This window comes from Hyperolius riggenbachi, chromosome 2 (assembly GCF_040937935.1).
Source record: "Hyperolius riggenbachi isolate aHypRig1 chromosome 2, aHypRig1.pri, whole genome shotgun sequence".
NCBI lineage: Eukaryota > Metazoa > Chordata > Amphibia > Anura > Hyperoliidae > Hyperolius > Hyperolius riggenbachi.
In genome coordinates, this window is record NC_090647.1 from 14,466,870 (window position 1) to 14,490,463 (window position 23,594).

The 23,594-nt window shown below is 49.6% G+C and overlaps 1 pseudogene; it reads left to right on the forward strand.

Annotated features, from left to right (window-relative positions):
• Positions 1 to 15,460: 15,460 nt before the first annotated feature.
• Positions 15,461 to 15,602, forward strand: LOC137554810 (U2 spliceosomal RNA; annotated as a pseudogene).
• Positions 15,603 to 23,594: the final 7,992 nt, after the last annotated feature.

The window sequence follows — 23,594 nt, forward strand, 5'->3', positions numbered from 1 at the left end:
TCATCTATGAATCTCCCGTACCACGCAACCTGCTCAAGATGGCGCCCCCCACCCCCAAAGATGTGGAACTCCTCCCACCAACCCATGTAAAGTTGGCTAATGAGGGCAAAAACTTGGCCCCCATGGAGGCCCCACACCTCTGGAGGTAGAAAACACCATCGAACATAAAATAATTGCGGGTCAGGAGATATTCAGTGGCAGCACAGATGAAAACACGGAGGTCAGAGGAGTAACTAGAGTATCTAGCAAGATGGTACTGGAGGGCAGTCAATGCCAAATGATGGGGAATGCATGAGTACAAGGCTCTAACATCAATAGTGAGCCAGCTATAGTTGGCCTCCCAACTGAAACTTTCCATGCTAGCCAGCAGATGTTTGGAGTCTTTGAGGTATCCCGGTAACCTTCTGACCAGGGGTTGTAGCATGGAGTCCACCCAATCACTAAGGCGCTCCCCCAGAGAGCCAATGCCCGCAACAATCGGTCTGCCCTCAGGAGGAGCGCCCAACTTGTGTATTTTGGGGAGATGATGGAAAACTGGAACCACGGGCGAAGCAACCCCCAAATAATCGGCAAGTCTGTGGTCTAAAGCTCCAAGGCTCCTGCCATAACTGAGAAGAATAAAGAGCTGTGTCTGGTAGTCCTGTGTCGGGTTCTCTGGCAGCCTAATGTAAGTATGGGGGTCCTCAACCTGCCTAGAGGCCTCTGCCCTATAGTCAGCAGCATCCAAAATGACTACCGCCCCTCCCTTGTCAGCATTCCGTATGACCACATTGCTATTGTCCCGAAGGTTTCTTAAAGCTAAAGACTCAGCCCTAGTTAAATTGGACCTCTGTCTGGTGGGGACGCTGTCAGCCAGTCTAGCCAACTCCCTCTCTACTGATTCCTGAAAGATTTCGACGGGAGATGATCTAGCAGTCAACGGATAAAAGTCAGGGTCTGTACATATTGGGCACGGCTGCCTGTGTTCCTGCACTGTCCTCCATAGTGCGGTCGAGCGGTATTTTCCTACTGTTTTCCTATTTGTAATGGGCTAGGTGTTGAGTCGACAGATGTGTCTGTCAATCATTGCTTCTTTCAGCTGTTGCATGGGCTTATTCACAGCTTCATATATAGGCCATCATTCATAAAAGTGTGGTCGGTAACAAAAATCCGTGTGGGAAAATACCGCTTTTGGTATTTTACACTTCTGGGTGGTCATTCATAAAAATATTGCCAGTTGCAATACAAGTGCAGTGATTTGCTGAAAAAGGCTGGCGGTAGGCTTGCGGAAACAGAGAAGCTGCCCGAGTCCCTCCGTGCGCTGCTCTCACTGCTGCTGCTTGCGAGGTCTGTCTCCATTCACTTAAATGTATTCCGCATGCTTATCACTACTTCTAAGGGAGCAGTATTCCCTGTCCTCACACCGCTTGCTGTAATCTTTATGAATTGACATTTTGTTACATTTTTTAAGATAATCACCACACAAGGCGGTGATTTATCGCTCTGCTCGGGAATGTCAGATTTTCATGCGGAAACAGCCTTTATGAATACACATTTTGCTAAGAGGTCGGAAAAGTCAGCTGTTTTCAGCATTTCCGCATGCGGGAATGCTTTATGAATGATAGCCTTTGGGCTTTATTCATAAAACATTCCCGCATGCTTACCGCTGCAAACAGCTGACTTTTCCGACCTATTTAGCAATGTATTCATTCTTAAAAGCTGTTTCCGCATGAAAAGATACAATTCCTGAGCAGTGCCAAAAATTACCGCCTTGTGCAGAGATAATCACAACACATGTCACTGAAGGTTAATTCATAAAGATTAGAGCAGGCGGAATGTGTGCAGAGAAACTGTTTAGATAAGGCGATAAGCCAGAGGTAACAGTCAAGATAACAGCAAGTGAATGAGAAAGACCTCTCAGGCAGCTGCAGTGAGAGGAGAGCAGGCAAGGCATTCCGGAATACCCAGACTGGGCTCTATTCATAAAAAAGTTGTGGCGAGAAAACTCCTGGAGGGAAAATACCGCAGCGGTATTTTAGACTTCTGGGTGGTAATTCATAAAAATATTGCCAGCTGCAATGCAAGTGCGGAGATCTCCCGCTGAAAGCTGGCGGTAAGCTGGCGGAAGGCATGCGGAAACACTTCAGCCGGCAGAGTCCCTCCGTGCGCTGCTCTCTCTGGGAGGTCTGTCCCATTCACTTGTATGTAATCCGCAAAATCAGAGGAAGCGGTATTTCCCGTCCACATACCGCTTCCTCTAAACTTCGTGAATGGCCATTTTGTTACTTTTTTCTAGATAAATCTAGAAAAACACTGGAGAAGGCGGAAATTTCTCGCTCTGCTGGGGGATTGTAGATTTTTATGCGGGAACAGCTTTTATGAATGCCCACTTTGCTAAATGGACGGGAAAATCCGCTGTTTTGAGCGGAAAACTTGCGGTAAGGTTTTATGAATAGAGCCCACTGTGTTTTTTAACCCCTTGGGTACCTGTTTTCAGATAAATTTCACATCAGAAAGCCTGCATGTGTAACATTTATTGAACTTCTGCTAAGCTGCAGCAATTAACCACTTCAGCCTAGAGGGTTGAGATTTTTTTTACATCTGAGCAACTTTCACTTCCCATTCATTTGCCAATAACTTTATCACTACTCATCACAATGAATTGATCTATATCTTGTTTTTTCCGCCACCAATTAGGCTTTCTGTGGGTGGTACATTTTTCTGAGAATTAATTTATTCAAAATCCATTTTAACAAGAATATTAAGAAAGAAATGGAAAAAAAATCATTATTCCTCAGCTTTTGGCCATTATAGTTTGAAATTCATACATGCTACCATAATTAAAACCTATGTACTTTATTTACCAATTTGTTCCGCTTATTACACCATTTAAATTACGTCCCTATCACAATGTATGGCGCCGATATTCAATTTGGAAATAAGGTGCATTTTTTCAATTTGCGTCCATCACTGTTTAGAAGCCCATAATTTAATAAATCATATTGATATACTCCTTTTGACATGAATATTTAAAAAGTTCAGACCCTTAGGTAACTATTTATGTGTGTTTTTTTTTTATTATTGTAATTTTTTATTTTATTTTTTATTAAAACTTATATGTGGGTATTTTTTGGTGTGGGAGGTAAACAGGGGATTTTAAATGTTTAAAAATGTATTTATTCAATACAAAGGGCTGTATTCATAAAAAAATTGTGGCGAAAAAACTCCTGGAGGGAAAATACCGCAGCGGTATTTTAGACCTCTGGGTGATCATTCATAGAAATGTTGGCAGCTGCAATAGCAGAGCGGAGATCTCCCGCTGAAAGCTGGCGGTAAGCTGTCGGAAGGCATGCGGAAACACTTCAGCCGGCAGAGTCCCTCCGTGCACTGCTCTCTCTGGGAGGTCTGTCCCATTCACTTGTATGTAATCCGCAAAATCAGAGGAAGTGGTATTTCCCGTCCACATACCGCTTCCTCTAATCTTTATGAGTAGCCATTTTGTTACTTTTTTCTAGATAAATCTAGAAAAACACTGCAGATGGCGGAAATTTCTCGCTCTGCTGGGGGATTGTAGATTTTCATGCCGGAACAGCTTTTATGAATGCCCACTTTGCTAAATGGTCGGGAAAGTCCGCTGTTTTGAGTGGAAAACTAGCAGTAACGTTTTATGAATAGAGCCCATTGTGTTTTTTGGTGTATATGATATTTGGCCACAAGATGGCCACAGTCATAAAGTCCTGAGAGCGATCAATCTCGCTCCCAGGAAGAAGTATGAAGACGGGGAAATTTTTTGATCTCAGAAAAGCCGCAGCGTCTGAAGAGACGTTGTCGGCTTTTCTCCGGGGGAAAGGTGGGGGGGGGGGGGGTCCGATCAGTGAAAGGGATTTATAATCCCTTTCATTGATCGCTGGGCTAACAGCGGCAGCGGGAGCACACACAGGGGAGGCCCGCGGGAGCACGCGCGACCGGTGGGAGTGTGCGCAGCCTAACCGGACGAACATTTTCAGCGCAGATTCAGGAGAAACAGAAAAATGCACATGTAAAGGGATGCTGGGGCTGCCTCCTTTATACTGACTCTGTCTCTGCAGGAGAAAATGTATCAACTCAGCCAGCAAATGTAACAACTCAGCAGCACCACCAGTTTAGTGCAGGAATTCCCCGATCTATTATCGCAAGTGTAAACATTTATATGAATTAGCACACAAAAGTCTAAAATATGCGGTGTTTTCCCTCCAAGACTTTTTTTACCGCAAATGTTTTATGAATAGAGTCCAATGTGTCTATCCATCTACGGCCTCGATGCATAGAGCACAGTGCGGTAAATGTAAAGTGCTCGGTAAATCACTACATTCGGTATTTTTGACTTCTGTGTGCTAATTCATAAAAATGTTCACAGGTGCGGTAAACGTTCGGTAATTTACTGGCTTCAATAGACAAACCTCCGTGCAAAGACAGCGAGGCAATAGCAAAGGGAATCCCAGCATCCCTTTAGATGTCCTTGTTTTGCTATACTGTTTGTTATACTGCTTCTGCTTGCTCTGAATCTGTCTATTATCTGTCTTTCTTAAAATTGTATTTAATTGTCACAGCTTAGATGAACTTCCAGGAGACATTACACATGCCCTGCTTAGAATATTTCCCCACTAGCTACTCTGCATCTTCAAACAGGAACGGAAGAGGTTAAGCTGCCAAAGGGAGGCAGGGGAAACTTCTTTTATTCTGTTCTCTCTGCTCACTGCCTGGGGGTAGAAAAGCTAAAAATGTTTTCCATGAGAAAATGTATGCGTGCTCAAACACCACGTTTTAACCCTAGCAAGTCTGGCTTTGCAAATCTGGCCTAATTGGCTATTTATGAGGCAATGCTCATGCAAATATGCATTTGCTTTCGCATGCCAAACTATGCAGGGTCAAAAAACAATACCGCAAAGCGGTCACCCTGCAGGAATTAGTTTATGCTACATTAGCACTATCCAGGAGTGCCACGGGGAGGCTTCCCAATGCCCCCATGCAACCGGGGTGACCGCGGGGTCCAAGGCTCTCTCACTGCCTGGGAACCACAGCGGCACCCCAGAGGGGGGGGGGGGGGGCTGGGTGGCGCAGGCGACCCCCCCCCCAAGCATGGCCAACACCGGGAAGAGCCATCCGCACCCACCTCCCAATATTAAAAACAGGCACTTACCTTAACGTCCATTGCGTTCTGCTACATGCGCATTAACTTGGGGGCACCACATGAGAAAGGAGTGAAGCATGGGTCACCCCGAGCTTTAGAGCTCAGGGCTGGCTCACATACAACACTCCAGGGGGGGGGGGGAAGGACAGGCGCAGACAACTCACTCCAGAGCTCACGCCACCAGAGCAAGCCATCCACCACCTGCCTCCAAAGGATACAACAGCAAAAAATGTTTTCCATAAGAAAATGTATGCGTGCTCAAACACCAAGTTTTAACCCTAGCAAGTTTGGCTTTACAAATCTGGTAGAAAAGCTAAAACCTGCTGGAGGAGGCTTTGCGTCCTATCAAAATGCATCATCAGGACTTGCAGGAGACAGGGGTTGTGTCTATGGCTTCTGCTCCTGTCAGTCATAGCTTATCTGTCTCTGCTTGTCTGAGTCACGTGGGCTTCCTACAGTATCGCACACTTTCCGCTCTTATTTCGCTGCACCAGAGTTGCCGGTATAATTTCAGGCTTTTACCGCATGATCTGTTCTTTATGAATTGGCATTTACTGACATTTACTGACATGTGTTGAGGTAATTACCACACAAGTCGGTAATTTACCTCACTGCTCGGTAATTTCAGCTTTTCATGGGGTAACAGCTTTTATGAATTGACATTTTCCGAAGTGCTCTGTAAAGTCAGCTGTTTTCTGCAGAAGTATTTGCATCTATTTCATCATTCCTACTCAGTGCATGTGGGCGGAGCTGAGAGGGGGCCGGCAGTGTCACAGAGGAGGTTGCTGTGGAATGAGGCAGCGCCAGATGTATATATACTGTATATATATATATATATATTATAGCAGAGAGGGTGGACTGTGGCGAGTGCACTACATATGCAAGCCATAAACAAAACTCATGAATGATGGTACAACATCCGGAACCAATACAAAAGTTCATTCAGCAATGCAAGGAGAAAAAAGCGATTCCAGGAGCAGCTCATCCAATATAAAACTTCAACTTTTAATTCTCTTCGTTAAAAAACAGTAATATATGGCATAAAATTGTTGCATATAGATATACTTATCAGGCCATTGCAGGAGGATAGAGGTGCGGAGGTGTAGTCGACGCCCGTTTCGCCCCAAGAGTGACCAGTCTCGAGAAAGCCCTTATCTTGGGGCGAAACGGCCGTCGACTACACCTCTGCACCTCTATCCTCCTGCAATGGCCTGATAAGTATATCTATATGCAACAATTTTATGCCATATATTCAGGGCCGGATTACCGACCAGGCAACAAAAGCAGTCGCTTGGGGCCCCATGCAGAGTCAAAGGGGCCCCATCAGCACATAAACCAGCCCTTGCCATCCTGTCAGCGGTGGTTGGATGGTATAATGGTTAAAGGGACTCTGCGCAGTGCAGTAACTATGGAAAGATGCATATCATTTTAAAGCTCTCTTTCTCCTCTTTCCAATGATATATAAACGGCTGCTCTATGCCTTTTAGTTTTCGATATTTTCGCGATCGAAATCGCGGCCACAGGACGACTTTTCTCCAAAGTCAGCGGTGGCTGGATGGTGTATCGGTTAAAGGGACTCTGAGCAGTGCAGTAACTATGGAAACAATGCATATCATTTTAAAGCTCTCTTTCTCCTCTTTCCAATGATATATAAACGGTTGCTCTATGCCTTTTAGTTTTCGATATTTTCACGATCGAAATCACGGCCACAGGACGACTTTTCTCCAAAGTTGGCAGCTCGATTCAGCACAATGCAATGAAATATAAGGAACCCAGGGGGATATAATTACAAACATCATGCTGGTAGGTGTGAGGATGTAATGAATTAGTTGTGGGTATGCTTAAAGGCATATCCACAGGCACTGCTTGGAGTCCCTTTAAGGGCTCTGCCGCTGACACAGGAGACCAGGGTTCGAATCTCTGCTTAGCCTGTTCAGTAAGCCAGCACCTATTCAGTAGGAGAACGTAGGCAAGTCTCTCTAACACTCCTACTGCCTATAGGGCGCGTCCTAGTGGCTGCAGCTCTGGCGCTTTGAGTCCACCAGGAGAAAAGCGCGATATAAATGTTATTTGTCTTGTCTTGTCAAATGATGCCGTGCGCTGCTGATTGTCTTCAGAGCCAGGCTCTCCTCCTAGGTCCCCCTCCTGCTACTGTGCGCTCTGTCGCTGCCCACTCCACCCTCCCTTCCCACAGAGAACCACAGCTGCAGCAAGAATGATAGCAGCAGATGGTAAACGCTCACTCACCTATCCATGATCCAAGCGATAGAGATCCCGTCATCTGAAACCCATCTGTCTCTTCTACGGTGCAGCCGCTCGCTCTGAACTTCCTGATTCTCAGATCAGACAGGAAGTAGGAAGTAGTAATAGTAGTAGTAACAGAGCGGCAGCACTCTAGAGGAGACAGATGGGCTCCGGATGATGGGACCTCTATTGCTTGGGTTGCAATAGGTGAATGTGAGTCATCTGGTGCTGTCATTCTCCCCCACTGCGGCTGCCTTCTCTGCTGGACTATCGTATTCACTGGGATGGAGGCTGCATGGTGGCTGTCTAGTTTGGGAGGAAATTGGTTGTTCGGTGGTGGGAGTGGTTATGTAATTCTGTCTGGGGAACGGCTTCCGGTTTGGCGGTGTCCAGAGCTTTCTGCTATTGCCAGGCTGGAGATGCAGGGGGAAAGTGCTGCTGCTGTGATATCTGGCGCCCTCTTCACAGGGGTGCCCCAGCCTCTGAGTGCAAATGTCCCAGCCATTCATCTCTCACTCTGCATTTTGCCGCTGCTATTCCCTGCATTGTGCACCCACAGAGGAAAGCGTGCTGTTGCCCATAGCAACCAGTAGCTCGGCTGCCCGGTGTGTGCGGCATATTGCTGTGCAGCTGCATCTTCTGATTCTATTACGACATGATGGGGGGGGGGCCCAAATCAGTTACTTTGCTTAGGGCCCCATTTAGCCTTAATCCGGCTCTGCACTGTCCCCTATTTGTGCCTCTGACGGCAGCAAGTAGCAAAGAGGACAAAGAAGCAGCGCTGTCCACTGGGGCTCCTTGTGATTTTGCACTCCTATATGCATGTGCACAGGAGCCGAGGGAGTGTTATGGGTATGTGTACTTGACAAGTGCTGCTGAGTGCTCATACATGAGCATCATTTCTGAAGTATGCAAGCCCAGAACACTATCGCCTACTGTGCATGCAGACAGGAGCGCAAAATGACATGGAGTGGACAGAGCATGCACTGCTTCTTTGTTGAACGGGGCAAAGCAGCAAAACAGAGGGGGGCCCGTTCAAACTAGCCAGAGTTGGACAGAATGGGGGGGGCAGTTGGTGACAGCCGGCCTAGGGCGCTGGAAAGTACAAATCCGGCCCTGCGCATCGGTATTTTAGACTTCTGGGTGGTCATTCAAACAATCTTGCCAGCTGCGGTGCAAGTGCGGAGATCTCCCGCTGAAGGCTGGCGGTAAGCTGGCGGAAGGCATGCGGAAACACTGAAGTCGGCAGACTCCCTCCGTGCACTGCTCTCTCTGGGAGGTCTGTCCCATTCACTTCCATGTAATCCGAACTCTTCTCGCTACATCCGAGGAAGCGGTATTTCCCGTCCACATACCGCTTCCTCTAATCTTTATGAATGGACATTTTGTTACTTTTTCTAGATAAATCTAGAAAAACACAGCATAAGGCGGAAATTTCTCACTCTGCTGGGGAATTGTAGCTTATCATGCGGAAACAGCTTTTATGAATGCCCACTGTGCTGAATGATCGGGAAAGTCAGCTGTTTTGTGCGGTAAACTTGTGGGGAACGTTTTATGAATAGAGCCCTAAGTTGTGGGAATTCAATAAAATGTTAAGAAAGACTTAGGCCCCGTTCAGACTGCAGAACGCGGACCGCAACGCATGCGGACCGCAACGCGTACGAACGCACGCCATCCGCGTTCGTATGCGTTGCGTGGCTGATCCAATAAGGCCCCGTTCACACTGCACGCGTTTAACACCGCGTTTTGGAAACGCGTGCAGGTTGCCGACACGCACGACATCAGACATTGCATGCAGTGCAATGTCTGATGTTCACACTGCATGCGTTCCGGACCTGTGCGGTCCGGGAACGCATGCTGCACGCATTTTTTGTAAAAACGCATGGCTGTCCCATTCACTTTTCAGTGATGGGATCAGCCACGCAACGCATATGAACGCGGATGGCGTGCGTTAGTACGCGTTGCAGTCCTCATGCGTCGCGGTCCGCGTTCTGCAGTCTGAACGGGGCCTCACTGAAAAGTGAATGGGACAGCCACGCGTTTTTACAAAAAATGCGTGCAGCATGCGTTCCCGGACCGCACAGGTCCGGAACGCATGCAGTGTGAACATCAGACATTGCACTGCATGCAATGTCTGATGTCGTGCGTGTCGGCCACCTGCACGCGTTTCCAAAACGCGGCTGAAAACGCGTGCAGTGTGAACGGGGCCTAATAGACAGATTCAGAGCAGGCAGAGGCAGTATAACAAACAGTATAGTACAGCATGCACATCTAAAGGGATGTCGGGATTGCTATTGTAATGCTGTCTTTGTACAGAGTTTTGTCTATTGAGGCCGTTAAATTACAGAATGTTTACCGCACCTGTGAACAGTTTTATGAATTAGCACACAGAAGTCTAAACACCTCCTAGCCCATTACAAAAAATCTTAGTGCGAGTTGGCTTCTAAAACACAGATAAGCAATCGTGTACCTGGCCTGGTAGCATACAGTGAATAATAGTCTATTTTCATACAATAAACTTCACCCTGAGCAATCATTACATCTTTAGCTAGTCCTACCCTTAGGTTGTTGTAGATGATTGGTAGAACATAATAAAATGTGTTCATACCCTATGGTGTTCTCCCTAAGCCCTATAGCCTGATGCTCCACCCAGCTAATTTTGTTGAGCGCCCAGCTGTCAGCAGCTCTCTTCCTCACTCTCCTCCAATCAGAACGGCGTGACAATGCTGAAAACCTAATCATGTCATTCAGGCAGAATCCTCTAGGGGGCAGCAGTGCTGTACACTGGTCCTCCAGTCCATATGCTACTGCAGTGCCCACGGTAAGCTTTTCCTAACTGCACAGATTTGGCTCTCCAGGCTCTGTGTGTCAGGCTGGGCGGAGTCACACATTTATTCTCTATTTACGCCACTCCAGAGCCTGACGTGTCCCTCATTTGCATACCCACAATGCATTGTGCTGCTCACAGGGCTTCCTGCATGTTATTGTATGTGCTGTATCATTCATTTACAATTCCTCTCTCCCCCCTGTGTGGCCGGTTGGTGCTTCTCTCTCTATTTAGCATAAGAATGTTTACTAATACTTTCTGTTGCCCTCAGTTGGTCACAGAGCGCTGCGGGTCGGGCATCCGGGGAGGGCACAGAGCAGGTGCTTCCTTTTTAGGTTTCTGGATGTCAGCTGGGACACCTGAGAGATCTGGCCCCGCCCTAATGGAAACATTTAATCAATTTTTGGAATGCCTGGCAGGTGCTGGGCATATATCTACTGGTAAAATATAGAGAATAATATTAAGGCTTATAAGCTTTACTTCATAAGGTTCCTTCCTGTAGATGTATCATACTGGTTCAATGCAGACCTGACGAAAGATAAAAGAGTTTCGCTTACCTGGGGCTTCTGCCAGCTCTGGGCTCTCTGCAGCCGCCCTGTGCCCGCGCCATTACCATACGATCCTTCCGTCCCGTGTCACACTTTCACTTTTCAAGTCAGTCGTCTACTGCACCTGCACGGCCCTGGGCCCGCCACCTCGTATGCGCTCCCATGCCCGGGAGCGCACTGCACCGGCGCAGTATAGATTTTCTCATACGACGTCCACACAGGACGCTCCTAGTAACATGAGCGAAGATGCGCGCGCCCAGGACCGCACAGGTGCAGTGGCCATCAACAAAACTGAACCGTGGCGGGGACCGGAGGATCATTTGCTAATGTAGTGGTCACAGAGCAGCTGCAGGTTTTGGCTGAAGACCCAGGTAGATGAAAAACTTTTTTTTTTTTACTTTCTTCAGTTCCGCTTTAAGTAGCAGTGAGACTCCATACTATATATATATATATATATATATATATATATATATATATATATATATATTTACATCTGGCACTGCCTCATTCCACAGCAACCTCCTCTGTGCCACTGCTCGACACCTCTCAGCTCCGCCCACATGGCCTGAGTAGGGATGACTAAAGAGATGCAAATACTTCTGCGGAAAACAGCTGATACTTCAATGCAGAAAACAGCTGACTTTACAGAGCACTTAGGAAAATGTCCATTCATAAAAGCATTTGCCGCATGAAAAGCTGAAATTACTGAGCAGTGTGGTAAATTACCGCCTTGTGCTGTAAATACCTCAACACATGTCAGTAAATGTCAATTCATAAAGAACAGATCATGCAGAAAAAGTCTGAAATTTTACCAGCAGCTCCGGTGTGGCGGAATGAGAGCGGAGAGTGTGCGAGTCTGTAGGAATCCAGCGTGACTCGGACAAGCAGAGAGGGATAAGCTGCGACTGACAGGAGCAGAGCCAATAGCAACAGCCCGTCTCCTTCAATTCCCTCAGGGGGGGGGTTTACCCCTAGGCAATGAGCAGAGAGATAACGGAACAAAAGAGATTTCCCCCGCCTCCCTTCAGCTGTTTAACCTCTTAGGTTTCTGTTTGAAGATGCAGAGTAGCTAGTAGGGAAATAATCTAAGCAGGGCGTCTGTAATGTCTCCTGAAAGCTCATCTAAGCTGTGGGAATTCAATAAAATGTTAAGAAAGACTAATAGACAGATTCAGAGCAGGCAGAGGCAGTATAACAGACATGTACATCAAAAGGGATGTCGGGATGCCTTTTGCTATTGTAATGTTGTCTTTGCACGGAGGGTTGTCTATTGAAGCTGGTAAATTACCGAACATTTACTGCACCTGTGAACATTTTTATGAATTACCACACAAAAGTCTAAAATGCCAAATGCAGTGATTGACCATTGCTCACAACTCTCCCTCTTTCATAAGGACAGTCCCTCTTTGAGAGCCCTGTCCCTCTTTCTCCCTCATGTGTCCCTCTTTCAGGACTTTGTCCCTCTTTCCATGTAAATATATATATTTTTCTACAAAAAAATGTGTTTGACTCTAAACTTTATTCCCAACCATTAAATTGATATATTACTAATTTTAAAATGTTACTATGAAGGAAAATGAACCAGGATAGAAAGGACCAGTGTGGTTTGAATTATAAAACAACATATTTTTCTTATGAAATCTTTATGGTATGAGTGGCCAGGGGTGTGATGGGGCGTGATCAGGGGTGTGGCAGGGGCGTGGCTTAAGTGTCCCTCTTTCTCATCTCAAAAAGTTGGGAGGTATGATTTACCGAGCATTTACATTTACCGCACTGTGCTCTATGCATCGAGGCCATAGATGGATAGACAGCATATATGAATTCAATTCAATTCAATTCACTTTATTGTCATTGTGTAACACAACGAAATTACTTTTCATGACAACCCCACGGTGCATATAGGGAACACAGTGATAGTAACAAGGAAGAGAAGAAATTATACACATATGCCAGGTATTACAGATGTTTAAACAATTTGTACACAGTGTTAATTATTTCAGAGAGGATTCAGAGTTTATCAAGTTTATGGCGGATGGCAAAAAATGGTCTTTCAGTCTGTTTGTGTGTGTGCGGGTTGATCTAAAACGTTTACCTGATGGAAGGAGCTCAAACAGGGCATTTCCAGGGTGAGTGTTGTCTTTGATAATGTTTTTGGCCCTTCTCAAGCTGCGAGTATTATACAAAAGTTCCAGTGATGGTAGTTCAGTGCCAATAATGGCTTCTGCTGTTTTAACAACTCGCTGCAGGGCATCTCTAGTAGCCTTCGTGCAGCTGTTGTACCAGGCTGTCATGCAATATATGAAGCTATGAATAAGCCCATGCAACAGCTGAAAGAAGCAGTGATTGGCAGACACATCTGTCGACTAAACACCTAGCCCATTACAAATAATCTTTAGTGTATGGTGACTTCTAAAACACAGATAAACAATCATGTACCTAGCCTGTTAGCATGCAGTGAATAATAGTCTATTTTCATACAATAATCCTCACCCTGAGCAATCATTATATCTTTAGCTAGTCCCACCCTTAGGTTGTTGTAGATGATTGCTAGAAAATAATAAAATGTTGTCATACCCTACAGTGTTCTCCCCAAGCCCTATCAGCCGGATGCTCTGTCAATGGCTCTCTTCCTTGCTCTTCTCCTGTCAGAATGGCCTGAGAAGGTTGCAAATCTGATCATGTAAATCAGGCAGCAGCCTCTAGGGGGCAGCAGTGCTGTACACTGGTACAGAAGACAATCTATCTCACACTCTCTGCTGCTGACACAAGGCGGGAGAGCTGCCAACGTGTGGGTTCCGCCTCTTATCCTTATAAATAGTCACTGCAGTCATAGCTGGCTCCGCCTCCTCCGTATGCAACTGCAGTGCCCGAGCTAAGCTTTTCCTAACTGCACAGATTTGGCTCTCCAGGCTCTGTGTGTCAGGCTGGGTGGAGTCACACATCCCTTCTCTATTGATGTTACTGCAGAGCCTGATGTGTCCCTCATTTGCATACCCACAATGCATTGTACCGCTCACAGGGCTTCCTGCATGTTATTATATGTGCTGTATCATTTATTTACAATTCCTCTCTCCCCCCTGTGTGGCCGGTTGGTGTTACTCTCTCTATTTAGCATAAGACTGTTTATTAATACTTTCTGTTGCCCTCAGTCAGTCACAGAGCGCTGCGGGTCCGGCGTCCGGGGATGGCGTAGAGCAGGTGCTTCCTTTTCAGGTTTCTGGATGTCAGCTGGGATACCTGAGAGTTCATCGCTTCTCGGCCTTTTGGCTAAGATCAAGTGCAGTTCCAGCCTTGATTCGAAGCCAGAAGGTGCCAGGGGTACCCAACGATCGGCCTTGCAGGGATCGATCTTCTTCGGAAGGCACCCTGCATGCTGCTATTGGTCCGCGGCTTAGCCCCCTGGCAACGAGAAGCGATCTTCCCCCCCCAGCTCTCAGCCTCTGCTGGTTTCGGCCGGTAGGAGGTACCATTGGCATACCCTTAACGGGGGAGCCATTAGCAGGTCGGTTCTGCTGACCTGGGGTTTGAGGGCTGGGGTACCCCCCTCTGTCTCTGCCTGGAGTAGAGGACAGTTTTCACCGGACCATAGCAGCGAAGATGGATTTCATGGAGAAGAGGAATTGCCTGAGGATACTGGGCAGAAAAGGTATGATGTGGGACATTTCGTCCATTGCAAAATATGTTTTTGGCCGATTGAAGATAAATGTGGAGGATGTGTTTTGTATGCAAGAAAACCGGAAATTACAATATGTTGATGTGACTTTGAAAGAAAAAGTATCTTGCATAGATGTGTACTTTGAGTGGAGGAATTTGGCTAAACCTAGCGACCCGATAATGTTGTGCTCGGAAATTGGGAAACCAGTACAGATCGGAATTGCAATGGAGGATCCGTTTATAACAGCGGAAGAAGTGAGACGTATTTTTAGTCCTTATGTGAAATTTATTTTGTTCAACAAAGATTTTTTGAATCAAGTTGGAGTGTGGGATGGTAGGAGATCATTCCATGTGTGGTTGAAAAGTGGTGAAGAACTGTGCGTACCCAAGTCGTTTTTTGTTGAAGAGAAAAGTGGATTCTGGTGGCCGATAAGAGAGAAAGAAAAGAATAAGGTGGAAATGGTGAAATGTGCAATAGTAAGAAGTGACCCGTTATTGCTAGCAGAGGATTAGGAGGACAGTGACAATGAGTCTGGAATTAGTGCTTATGTGCCCGAAAGTAAGGTTGATGAGAAAGTAGATGGGAAAAGTATAGAAATACAAGTGCGACCTGAAGTGAAATTACCTGTCAGTGAAGAAGAGGATGACTTTGAAGAGTTTATGGAAACTATGAAAAGTGCTAAAGATGGTTTATTGCCAGGAGAAAGTGATGTAGAGTACAAACCTGTGCGGAAGAAAATTGAGGTGAAGATATTAGGGAAAAATCAGAGGGTGGAAATTTCTAAGAGGCTGGAGAAGAAGAAAGGTGATAAGAGTTAAAATAAAAATTTGTGATTATTGTGAAATTATATGTTGATGATTAAGCTGATAAGAAATATTAAAATAATGAGCCAATGATGCAAAATGTTTTTAAGGATACCGGTATGGTATAGAAGGGCGATACTCATTGTAAGATGGCCTTTGGTGTCTTGTCTTGACTTTGAGTGGTTTTAGCTGAGGCTAAAAAAAAAAAAAAAAAAAAAAAAAACCTGAGAGTTCATCGCTTCTCGGCCTTTTGGTTAAGATCAAGTGTAGTATCTGTTCTTGAGGTTTTTGGGAGGCATGTTACTGGGAACCCGGTCTCGTCTCTCCTGGGGAGGACGCCTTGAACGAGTTGAGCAGAGGTCCAGGTCTACCCTCAGCTCCTCCAGTAAAGGTGTCCGTCCTGGTTTATAATTCTCAGGGGCTGATTGAATGGATCTACCATGGTCATGGCTGAGGGCTTTGCTTAGGCGTACTGCCCCTGGAAGTGGCGCTCCAGGTGCACCTGAAAAAACCTGAGATGTGGCAGATCTCAGGCGGAAGTAGGGTGCTTTGGTCTGTACTGCCCATATGCAAAACCAACTAATGCAGCTCCCCGGCCTTTTGGCTAGGGAGAGTGCGGAATTTTTATCACTCCGGCCGCAAGGTCGGGGCCAGCTTGCTGGCACCGGGGACTTCGGTTCCCAGGGGACTTCGGTTCCCACCCGGCTCCCTCTCGGGGGAGCCACCCGGACCATGTGGGATGCCACATGGCCAGGCCCTTTGGGTAACCACTGGGCACAGTCGGGGTCCTCCTCGGAGGACCCCAGGATCCTCCAACCCCTCGGGTGTTGGAGGATGCCACCCCCTGAGCCGATGGCAAAGGGGGAAGGTTCCCTTCGGGGAACAACCGGAAGGGCCCTGCTGCATTGTGGGGCCCGTGGCTACTCGTGCACGTTTTGCGGGGGTGCTTTAGGGCACTCACGCTTTTTCCGTGCATGGGTTTAATAGCCTTGCTTACCCGGGACCTCTGTTGCATGCAACAGGGGCCAAGAAAGCTTTAAAAAAAAAAAAACAAAAAACTGAGAGTTCATGCATTGTACACCGCCACAAAACCGGGCATGCGGCGCCCTCTGGGTCCTTCGCAAAGGGAAGGACCCCTTAGGCTTCTCCCCCCTCTGAGCGAGAGCTGAGAGGGTTGGAGAGCCCTTCTCCCCTTGCCAGAGGCTCGGGGGGGCTTGGGCCCTCTCCTGCGCAAAGGCACGAGAGGACCCCCTGCCCCAGTTGTTGCCAACTGGGTTCATGTAACTAAGTCTTCCGGGAAGGAGATGCCCAAAGTGCAGCCTAAGGTAAGAACCTCTGGCCTCACAATGTGCGTGTCCCTGCCGGCTTTTAACTGTGGGTCTTTGGCTCTGGCCCCGAGGAGAACCTATGGGCCCAAGTCTCAAAGAGCTCCACTTCGATCTCTCTGTGGCTCTTTGTCTGACGTGCGGTGCACAGCCAATGCCATGATCCGCACATCCTCCAAAGTACCACAGTTTAAAAGATACTTACCATTCAACAAAGCAACAGGGGGGGGGGGGGGGTGAGGGAGGAGGGTTGGGGTAGGGGAAGACAGACCTGAGGCTTTATTGAAGGACAACAAACAGTTAGGGAGGGGAGGAGGGAGGAATAGACAGACCTGAACTGATCAGTCGTCGTCATCTTCTGACTCCTCCAGGGAGTCCATGGTGTTGTAGTCCCGAAGCAGGCTCTGGATAAGTCTGCGGCAGTCCTCCATGGACATCTTTTCCCTCCGGTGTATCATTCTTTCCCTGGCACACCACACAGCGTCCTTAAAGCAACACATAAGGCGCCAAGCGTCCAGGATTCTCTCTTCTGAATGGCTGCCGTGGAAGAAACCATACATCACCGCACAGTGGGTAATCGCTCTCCTCGGCATCAGTCCTGAAAGTTCCGGCCTCAGTTCGTCCAGCAGCTCCTGTGCGTACTGGCAGTCCCAGAAAAGGTGCCAAGATGTTTCCTTGCCGCGGTTGCACAAGGGGCAGTGGCTGTGTTTGCACAGGTTCCTGGCATGCATGAAGGACCTCAGGGGCAGCCCCCCTCGGATGGCCATCCAGGACAGGTCTTTATGCTTGTTGGTAAGCTTCCTGGATGCCACATTCTTCCATACATACCTGGCGGCGCTGTCTGGCAGGCCTGGGGCGGACTCAACATCATCTCTGTCTCTGATGATCTTGTAGATCACTTTCGGCTTCCACAGGTCCGGGTTAACTCTCTCAAGCTGCAGCTCCTTGATGAACTTGAAAGCTTCCAAGTAGAACCAAGGAGTGTCCCAGTTGTAGGGGATGGAGCTGTCCCATTTGTCCCACCCTAAGGTTCTCCAGAGGGGAAGAAGGAAGAAACGGGACATGGAGTTTCCTGCCGAGCCCTGTGCGTAGTCTGTAATCGTTCTGCGGGTGCAGTTGCATGCGAAGAAGACCCGGAGCATGGTGGAGATGTCGGGCACGCCCTTACCTCCCTTGCCGGGCTCCTTGTACATGACTGCCCGCTTGACTCTGTCCATCTTGGATCCCCAGATGAAGTAGAAAACTGCCCTTGTGATGGTCTTGCACGTGTCCGCCCTTGGTGGCCATGCTTGGGCTAGGTACTGCAGTACCGGCAGGATTCCGTTCCGCAGGACCAGGGTTTTCCCTTCGATGGTAAGCTTCCTGAGGCTCCAGAGTCCAAACTTCTGCCTCATCTTTGCGAGTCTCTCTTCCCATGACTTCTGGGCAGCGCCTTCTGCTCCGAACCAGACTCCAAGAATCTTGATGAAATCCGGCTTGATGCTAAAGGGGACAGGTGCAGATGTAGACAGATGCCACTCTCCGAAGAGGAGGGCCTCCGACTTACCGCAGTTGACCTTTGCTCCCGAAGCCCGGCCAAAGTCCTCACACGTCTGGACTAGCGATGCGATGGACTGCTGATCTGCGCAGAACACCGTCACATCATCCATGTAGAGTGAGCACTTGACCACCCGTCTCTCTGGTCCTGGTGCGGTGATCCCTCTGATCTCTGGGTTCCGTCTGATGCATTCGGCGAAGAGCTCTATACAACAAACAAAAAGAAGAGGGGACAGAGAGCAGCCTTGTCTGACCCCGGAGAGAACCGGAAACGGGTCAGTCTTCCAGCCGTTCACCAGCACCGTACTCTCGATACCTGTGTAAAGAAGGTTAACATAGGAACAGAACATTTCTCCCAAACCAAACCTGTTGAGCACCTTGCAGAGGAACTCGTGGGATACCCGGTCGAACGTCTTCTCCTGGTCAATACTCACCAGGGCCGCACGGACGTTGCGGTCTTTGATGTAATGGATCGTGTCTCTGACGAGGCCAGACTGTCCGCGATCCTGCGGCCGGGGATTCCGCAAGTCTGGTCCGGGTTGATGATCTGACCGATGACCCTCTTTAGCCGGTTGGCCAGCACCTTGGTCAGGATCTTGTAGTCCACATTAAGGAGGGAGATGGGCCTCCAATTTTTGAGGTCACACCTCTCTCCCTTCTGTTTATACAGGATCGTGACCATTCCTTCCCTGAGAGAAGGGGGTAACTTACCTTCCGCCGCCGTCTCTTCGTATAGCTCCAACAGGTCCGGGCCTACCAGGTCCCACATTGCCACATAGAACTCTGCGGGGAGGCCGTCGCTGTCTGGGGTCTTACCTGAGCTGAAAGATCTGGCTGCGGAGTGAAGCTCCTCCAATGTCAGGGGTGCGTTGACTGAAGACTTACCTTCCTCGTCTACCGTTCTAGTGATTCCCGACAGGAATCTCTCGGTAGCCTCGCTGTCCGTGGTTTTCGGGGAGTAGAGGCTGGAGTAGTAGTCGGTGACCACTTTCATCACAGCCTCCTTCCCCTTCTTCAAAGCCCCGGACTCGTCTCTCAGCTCGACCAGGGGTGTGTGGCCTGAGTGAAGTTTCCTGAAAAAGAATGAGTTACATTTCTCACCTTTCTCCAGATTCTCCACCTTGGAACGGAAGACGATACGCCTGGATTCCTCCTCGAAATGTCTTTTCAGGCATTTCTTGGTTTCCTCCAGCTCCTGCCTAACATCCCAGCCACAATGGAAGAGGTCCTGCAGAGACTGCAGCTCCCGCTGCCGCCTTCTGAGTTCCCTCCTACGCTCACCTTCCTGTTGTCGGCCCTTCTCCTGGAAGAAAAAGCGGAACCTCACCTTGGTGAACTCTCACCATTGTCCCACGTTGTCAAAACTGTCCTTTTCATCCCGCCAGGAGACATAGGCCTCTCTCAGCTCCCCCATAATCTGCTCGTTTCCAGCAGAGTGCAGTTCAGCTTCCAGGAGCCTGGGCCGGGGGGGAACCCGTCACCCAGGGCTGCCTGTAAGTTCACCGCTCTGTGGTCAGAGAAGAAACAGGGGACCATTGAGTGGTTGCTATGCCTCACTGCCTGGGAGGTGAAGATGAAGTCAATCCTTGAGCGCACTGAGCCATCTGGACGGGACCATGAATAATTCACAGACCCCGGACCGATGCTGCCCACCGCGTCTCTCAGAGAGGCCTCCATCACCATCTCCCTAAGCAGCCGGGATGAAATGTCCAGCTTGGCTGCTGAGCCAGAGCTGCGGCCCTCCTCTTCCACCGGGCAATTGAAGTCGCCGGCCAACACTACCGCCCTGGAGGTGGCGAGATGAGGCCTCAGGGTCTGGAAAAGTTCCAGCCGCTCGTTCTTCCCAGGGGAGGCGTACACGTTGATGAGCCTAATCGGCTCTCCTGCCCATGAGCCGTCTATAACCAGAAGTCGGCCACAGACGAGCTCCTGCACAGTGTCAACCGTGAACTGCCTTCCCCTAATCAGAACGGCGACCCCCGAGGATCTGCAGTCGCCACCCCCTGACCAGAATGAAGGGCCGTGAGTCCACTCGGAGGAGAGGTGCCTGTATGTGCCAGCAGGGGGCAATGCACATTCCTGAAGGAAGAATACATTACCTTGCAGCCCAGGCAGGAAGCTCAGGGTCGTCTGTCTCCTCAACTTGTCCATAATACTTCTCACATTGATGGAAAAAATGTTAATTCCTGCCATCATGTAAAACATTTGGGGAAGAGAGAGATACCGTTAGGTAGGCGGGACAGGGTCCCTTAGTTACCTGTCCTGACGGGTGGATCCCTCTCCGATGCCGCGCCCGATGCCGAGCCGTTGGTAGGTGAGAGATCCAGGTTCTCATCAATGATACCATCGGCTATAGCATTCCTGTAGTCGTCGATGTACTGGTTGAGCTCATCAAACACATCCTCTCCATCGACTGCTATGTCCTCTTCGGTTTCCCCATCTGCCTCCAGTTCAATGGCCTTCTTCTTGGCCACATCTTCAGGGGGTGATGAGTCTTCCGCCTGTTTCCTTTTCCCATTGGTGATGATCTCTGCGGGAGAGACAAGGGGAGAAGCCTCCTGGAGGGGAGGTGGAGGGTTAGGGGGGGGGGAGCGGGTGTGGTCTGGGTGAGTGGGGTTTGGGTGACCACAGGGGTTGGGGTAGGGGTCTGGGCTGGGGTGGGAGGGGTAGGATGGGCAGGGTTGGGGAGGGAGGGGTTGGGTGCGGAGGTGTGGGAAGGGTCGGGGGGTGGCTGTATCTTACCCTCCTGTGCCTTCCCTTTTCCTTTATCCTTCTTCTTCTCCTTCGGGGCTGCCTTTTGGGGTGGTGGTTTTGCGGCTGGCTGTGACGGTTTCACAGCGCCCATGGCAACCCTTCCGGCGTAGCTCTTGGCACGTTGCGGGCAGGCTGTGTACAGGTGGCTTGGTAGTCCACAGAGGTTGCAGCACCGCACTCGGGGGCAGTCCTTCGCCTCATGGCCAGTCACCTGGCAGTTCCTGCAGGCATGCTCTTTGCAGTTCCTTGCGATGTGGCCCAGCTTTCCACAGTTCATACAGGTCTGGGGGATGTCCTCGTAGCGGATGATGCCCGGTGAGTTCCCCAGGTTGAAGCTTGGGCTCAGGTGCTGAAAGCCGCCTGGCTTGCTGGAGTCCTTCCGCAGCCTGCAGATGACGCTCCACCTACCCGTCCAGAATCCGTTCGAATCGAGGATCTGGGTGGGACCCTTCAGCACCTGGCAGAAGCGTCTCAGGTAGGTGGCGATGTCCGTTGCCGGTATGTGGGGGTTCCTCATCGCAATCATGATTCGTCTCTCCTCTCTCTGGATTGGGGAGTTTCCGTCAAACTTTTTGAAGGGCGAGTCTGGGCCTGCTGTGGAGAAGGCCTCCCAATACCTCCTACAGACCTGCATCGAGATGAAGGTGATGTAAAAGATCCCCTCCATGAAGTTCTGGATCGACAGGGTCTCCGCCTTGGAGAACCCCTGGTCGAGGACCATCTTCTTGCCGAACACTTCAGGGGTCATGTCCGGCACTCGGCCATCCACCTTCCTCAGCTTCAGCGCCACCGTTGTCCTCATCCAGGGCTCCAGTGCAGGCGCCGCTAAGGGGTTCTGCTTGGGCCTGGCCTGAGGCCGCAGGGTTGCCTCTGCCGGGGTGGTGGAGGTCGAGGCAGCCACTTTCTCCTGAGGTCCGGCCGACGGTCATGTTCCGGGGGCCTCCTTGGTTTCTCCCTTCTTCTGTAGCATCCTCTTCTTTGCCATCTTTACTTCTCTCAGGTTTTTTTTTTTTTTTTTTTTTTGCTTTCCTGACCCCTGCTGTAAGACAGCAGGGGCCCTGAATTCTGGGCTTAAGGCCGCATGCCCGGGAAAAATGGCGATGCATTGTACACCGCCACAAAACCGGGCATGCGGCGCCCTCTGGGTCCTTCGCAAAGGGAAGGACCCCTTAGGCTTCTCCCCCCTCTGAGCGAGAGCTCAGAGGGTTGGAGAGCCCTTCTCCCCTTGCCAGAGGCTCGGGGGGGCTTGGGCCCTCTCCTGCCCAAAGGCACGAGAGGACCCCCTGCCCCAGTTGTTGCCAACTGGGTTCATGTAACTAAGTCTTCCGGGAGGGAGATGCCCAAAGTGCAGCCTAAGGTAAGAACCTCTGGCCTCACAATGTGCGTGTCCCTGCCGGCTTTTAACTGTGGGTCTTTTGACTCTGGCCCCGAGGAGAACCTCTGGGCCCAAGTCTCAAAGAGCTCCACTTCAATCTCTCTGTGGCTCTTTGTCTGACGTGCGGTGCACAGCCAATGCCATGATCCGCACATCCTCCAAAGTACCACAGTTTAAACCATACTTACCATTCAACAAAGCAACAGGGGGGGGGGGGGGGAGGAGGGTTGGGGTAGGGGAAGACAGACCTGAGGCTTTATTGAAGGACAACAAACAGTTAGGGAGGGGAGGAGGGAGGACTAGACAGACCTGAACTGATCAGTCGTCGTCATCTTCTGACTCCTCCAGGGAGTCCATGGTGTTGTAGTCCCGAAGCAGGCTGTGGATAAGTCTGCGGCAGTCCTCCATGGACATCTTTTCCCTCCGGTGTATCATTCTTTCCCTGGCACACCACACAGCATCCTTAAAGCAACACATAAGGCGCCAAGCGTCCAGGATTCTCTCTTCTGAATGGCTGCCGTGGAAGAAACCATACATCACCGCACAGTGGGTAATCGCTCTCCTCGGCATCAGTCCTGAAAGTTCCGGCCTCAGTTCGTCCAGCAGCTCCTGTGCGTACTGGCAGTCCCAGAAAAGGTGCCAAGATGTTTCCTTGCCGCGGTTGCACAAGGGGCAGTGGCTGTGTTTGCACAGGTTCCTGGCATGCATGAAGGACCTCAGGGGCAGCCCCCCTCGGATGGCCATCCAGGACAGGTCTTTATGCTTGTTGGTAAGCTTCCTGGATGCCACATTCTTCCATACATACCTGGCGGCGCTGTCTGGCAGGCCTGGGGCGGACTCAACATCATCTCTGTCTCTGATGATCTTGTAGATCACCTTCGGCTTCCACAGGTCCGGGTTAACTCTCTCAAGCTGCAGCTCCTTGATGAACTTGAAAGCTTCCAAGTAGAACCAAGGAGTGTCCCAGTTGTAGGGGATGGAGCTGTCCCATTTGTCCCACCCTAAGGTTCTCCAGAGGGGAAGAAGGAAGAAACGGGACATGGAGTTTCCTGACGAGCCCTGTGCGTAGTCTGTAATCGTTCTGCGGGTGCAGTTGCATGCGAAGAAGACCCGGAGCATGGTGGAGATGTCGGGCACGCCCTTACCTCCCTTGCCGGGCTCCTTGTACATGACTGCCCGCTTGACTCTGTCCATCTTGGATCCCCAGATGAAGTAGAAAACTGCCCTTGTGATGGTCTTGCACGTGTCCGCCCTTGGTGGCCATGCTTGGGCTAGGTACTGCAGTACCGGAAGGATTCCGTTCCGCAGGACCAGGGTTTTCCCTTCGATGGTAAGCTTCCTGAGGCTCCAGAGTCCAAACTTCTGCCTCATCTTTGCG